Genomic DNA, 5,342 nt, shown 5'->3' with positions numbered 1-5,342 from the left:
CCAGTCATTTCATCAAGTTCATAATTTAAAAATAATAATAATATATTTACTGTAAACAAAGTTTCTGCAAAGTTCCTATATGAGATTTTCCATCTCAATACACATGCAACACATTCACCGCATTATGCTTCCAGTGGGTGGAGTCTCTTGACTGAAGCCCTTCAGCTGACTCGAGGGATTATTCGGTACATGCATTTGGATTTACAAATTGAGATTGTTTTTCCATTGGCCATGGCTGTGACGTCCAAATCAATTATCTCCGATTTAACACTTCTTGTCTGAGATGCCTGCAGAAACCCAGCAATATTTCTGTCTGTTGATTGGTGCTAAACTTGACAGCAGTGCATTTAGGTTGGTCAAACATCTTCATATGGAAAAAAAGATGTAAGCTACAATAATGTAAGCTTGTAAAAGCATCAAAAAACGTCAGTATTATTTCCTCATGAAAAGCGGACACCAACAGCCAAACAAATTTCAAAGCTCAAATTTCATTAAGATTTTTCAAATACATGAGGACACATGCAGAGAGAGAGAGAGAGAGAGAGAGAGAGAGAGAGAGAGAGAGAGAGAGAGAGAGAGAGAGAGAGAGAGAGAGAGAGAGAGAGAGAGCAGGCAGCCTTTAAAGAGAAAATCCCTGTGACTCACACACTTTCTGTCTCTCTCTGAAGATATTTATAGATCTGCCCACATGGGACCATGGTTCCATATAGATTTACTAGAATCAAAAGCCAGAGGGTGAAGCTAAAAAAAAATTCCACAAAAACATCCCTCAGGGTTGAATATCCAGGCATGTTCTGTATTTCTAGGAATTTTATTTTTCCTCTTCAACTACTCTAAATCAGTAACTTAAGTTGCTACTCAAAGTATTAAAAAAGCTACATTGAAGCTAAATGTGATGCATATAGCATGCAGGCAAAATTATTTAAAGTATAGCTAAAGTTAGATAAGATAGATAGAACATTTTAATAATGTAAAGAACCTTTTTCAACTATAAAGAACCTTTTGTGCGATAGAAAGATTCCATGGATTTTTAAGGTTCTTCATGGAACCATCGATTCTAATAAAGAACCTTTATTTTTAAGAGTGTACTACTTTTACTTTTAGTTACATGACACCACAGGTAACGACAAATTAAAATGACACGGTGATAAACTATTTCACATAACAGTTCTTTAATAGAATTTTTCAAAAGTCTTTTTAATATGAATATAAATGTAAAAATATAAATAACTAATATTTACATCACATAGATTGACACAGAATACAGATTTTGGCATTTGTTGCCTCCAGCTTAAGAGAAAAAGCATTCTGGAGAATGCAAGGTTGGTGAAAACACATTCTCAGAACAAGAGAGGTAGATTTACTCTTTCTCATTCCAAAAATATGAAACAGTAGAACAGTTATTCATTCACGACTCACTCATTCACAACAACTTTGCCACTTTCAACATGAAACAAGAGCAAGTTTTAAGAACAAAACCGCATGGACAGGGTTGTGTTTCTCGTAAGCCTTAGTAGATCGTAGAACAATTGACACCAATGGTCTCTACGATCAACTTAACTCACAATGCTTTTGAGAAACGCAGCCTAGGTCAGTACATTGGGGGTACAGATGTGGATTTAAGTACAACAGAAGACTGTAAGGCGATAAACGAAGCTAAGTATATATACTTAATATATGGTCCCAATATGTTTGATTGTGCATTCCACACATAGCCGTGACATTCTGCTCACGTCTCTTCCATGAAATTGCACAACTCTGTAAATGTGTTCAACCTCTATAAACCTCCCTCCTTTCCAGCTCTTGTAAAAGGGCTGAAAAAAATCTGAAAACTGGAGTAAATCATGTGAACAACTACTTCCAGATTTGCATGGAAACGATCACATAGGAAGGCCAAAAATCTGTATTATAAAAAAAGAACATTTTACGTTTGAGTATATTTTCAGATATCAAAACACAAACTGCACCGCATTTGCTTCAGCGCTTTTGCAAAATGATGTTTTAAGGATGATCAGATATTTTTCCTGAAAAACAAAGAAAAAAAAAAATATTGAATTTCTTTTTTAGGGGGGCGGTGGGCAGTGATCTTGATTTGATCATGTAAACAGCTATCTTGGATTACTGGCTTTCCATGATACAATCAGACGCTCCATTAGGGTCAGTCACAGTTATCCCAAAAGATCTAATCTGGTCCTTTTCCCACTTAAACACCAACTTCATCCCTGATTTAGCCTGATCCTAGACTGCTTTTCCCCGTGCTGCAGTTAAGAGCATTGTGAACAGTGTTTAAAATGCGGTCGGAAACTCCATTCGCTGCTTTTAGCACGCTGAAGAAAAACACAAGGCGGCAATATATTTGTGTAAAGGGAGAAAAACCACATTCTGGTGTGAAGCTATTAAAAATGCTAAAGGAGGCAAAGGCAGCTATAAAGCACGTACATCGGTCAACAAAAAGGCACTGTGTTTATCCCTAGCCATGTGGTCAAACGTCACTGTTAAAAATCAATCCCGTCTGGACGTGCCCCAAGTGCAACCGCTGAGATGCATGCCATGCGCACGCATTCACTCCAATAACGTATGTTTCTAGCTACAATAAGCTTAACCTCAAACATACATGTCTATTTAAATCAAAAACGAGATCTCGTTTATATCTCAAAAAAGTCTTTAGCGATGAGATAAAACGGAGGGCAAATGGAGAAAAAGACCCAGTAATCTCATGTGTTTTCTCAATAATGTCTCAAACTGTGCTCAGATTTGCCATTAAAAGTCAGAGTTCCCAATATGAACACAAATCGTTTTCATGCAAGAACAAGTTATTTCAGATATCTAGTTTAATTTTATAGCACTAAACTCCTACTGTATGTGAACAATTGTCTCAATTTGTGTCTATTTTTATTTCTCTAAAACTTTTATTTCTCCAAGGTTGATACTTTAACACGAATGAGGAATTCATTAAATCTCCTGAGCTATGAAAGAGTGATCAAATCTTCCTCTGGGCTCAAAAAAGTCCGAGCTTGTGCTAACAGCCAAATGCTTCAAAAACTGCCTTTTTTCCAAGTACTCAAGGTTGTTAATCCTCTCTCTTTCTCAATTTCTTTACTTTCTCTTATGCACAGGAATTCTCAAATCCACTCCTTCACTTTCCGTGAAAGGAAAAGGGTATTAACCTCCGAATTGGTATGGATTTCTGTCCGTCTCCAAGTGTTATTCTTCACACAGAGTTTTCCCATGATTTATAGGACTTTTGAAGGCTGAACTTTTTCCAAAAAGGAAAATTCTGTCATCATTTACTCACCCTCAAGTGGTTCCAAATCAGAATGACTTTCCATCTGCTGTGGAACATAAAAGAAGATATTTTGAGAAATGTGTCAGTGTTTTTTTGTTTTGTTCTTACAAAAAAAGTGTTGTTTTGGACCCCACTGAGTTTCAAAATATCTTCTTTAGTCTTCCACAGAAAAAAATTGTATGTCATTCAGGTCTGGGAGGACATGAGGGTGCGTAAATTATGAATTTTTCATGCATTATCTGTTACCCACAATGTGCCTAATGATCAAGGCAGTGTAAATAAGCGGTATTCACTTTGTGAAAACGGATGTAAGCTCCAGCCTTTCTGGGCTCTGACCAGGTCAAGGTGACGACATATTTATGCGTGTTGTTTTTGGGAGTGAGGAGAACATGATAAAATAGCTGAGTTTGAGTTTTAAAGCTGGCACTGGAAGAGGAAAAGAGAGACCGAGGGGTGAAACAGAGCTAAGGTACCATGCTAGTCCTAACGCTTGCTCAAGGCACTGGAACAAGAACAAAAACTTTACACACACTTTTCGTGTACCCTTGTGGCATCTTTTTTTCCCCCTAGTAATCCTGCTCATCTGTCCGACAGGAAATGAATTTTCTATTCAGGCTATCTCAGAACAAAAGGGCCTTAGGCTTGCTTGCCTTTCTCTGAACCGTGTCGTTATAAAATTCCTCTGCGGTTGTTTTTCCGAATACCGACTATATGAGATCCATGAAGAGTCCTGAATTTGCCAGATAGAATCACACACACACATACTGTACACATACACAATCCAATGCAAAACTCCTGCAACACATTGTACACCGTGTAAAAATCCCAATAAATCAAACTCGGATCTTTTTGTTCTTAATATCAATTTGCTGCACCCTTGTCCTAAATCATTAGCGGCTACGATTGACTGAGGGCTGACAGCAAAAGAGGCCGAGCAGGTGTCTTGTCTCTCTAGAAGTCCATCCTGCACACATATTACACACACACACACACGGACGCATTCTCGACCTCTCCGGTCCGCGTTCTCTTCCTATCCTGATCCGCAGCTGCCGGTTCTAGCCAGCAGACGCAGGTTCAAGTTCCACTCCGTGAAAAAGCTTACACATTGCTACGGTGTCACTGGACGGGCGAATGACGTGCAATGGTGACGAAGGTGAACTCCTCTTTCGACGCGGTGTCCGGTTGCCACCGCTGGCCCACTTCTCCGCTCGTCACAGGAATGCGAGAGACTGACAGCGGCGTTGATGCCAGCAGTGGCTCCAGGAATGGCTCGCAGTTAGTGTTAAGTGTCCTGTGTGTGTGTGCATGCGGGGATGTGCGTCCTCTTCCAGTGTTGTTTTGATACCAGACACCTGCTGAGCGACGGTAAACTGCGTGCGTGACTCCGGTGAACCTTCATGCCTCCAGCCTTTTCCATGGGATACTCTAAAGAGGGCCTGATCTCGGCCACCTGAGCGGACAAGAATCTTGTTAAAAATAAAAATAAAGGTCTATTTTCCCCATCACTGTTTTCGGATGCTCTCACAGGGGACACTGTTCAGAGCTGAAAGAACCCCCTTCCTTCTTTTTCCTACGCTTCTTCTTATGGGCCGTCCAGCAAGCGGTCGCCATCAACACCAGGATCAGCCCCGCGATCAGCAGGAACACGGACACCACCTTGGTCTGCGGGAGATCGTTATACGTGTACGTCACCCCGGTCCCGGCAACTCCAATCACCAACGAGATGATCCCGAAGGGAAAGATGCAGCGGTACCAGGACTTCTCCATCCCTCCTGTGGCTTGCGAGAGCCTCTCAAGGGACGAAAGGACCTCGGGAACTTTGGGTCCTCCTTCTTGTGACTGTCCCTCCAGGGTTGGGGCTGTTGTTGTCTGCGGCTGGCAGGTGAAGTGCCCAGGAGTGCATCCCATCTTAAAGCCAGGATGCAGGAAACACAACAACAAGGATACGCTCAAGAGAGGAAACACAATTTATGGATGTGAAGATCCTCTCACTACGTCTGTGTTTGTCAGTGGCGCGGTGCTCTGCCTCTCGAGCCCTGCAGCAGCACGTTGAACA

The sequence above is a fragment of the Siphateles boraxobius genome, unplaced genomic scaffold (genome assembly GCF_051911475.1).
Source record: "Siphateles boraxobius isolate OS27281-9 unplaced genomic scaffold, OSU_SipBor_1 66, whole genome shotgun sequence".
Classification (NCBI taxonomy): domain Eukaryota; kingdom Metazoa; phylum Chordata; class Actinopteri; order Cypriniformes; family Leuciscidae; genus Siphateles; species Siphateles boraxobius.
This window is presented reverse-complemented; position numbering follows the sequence as displayed.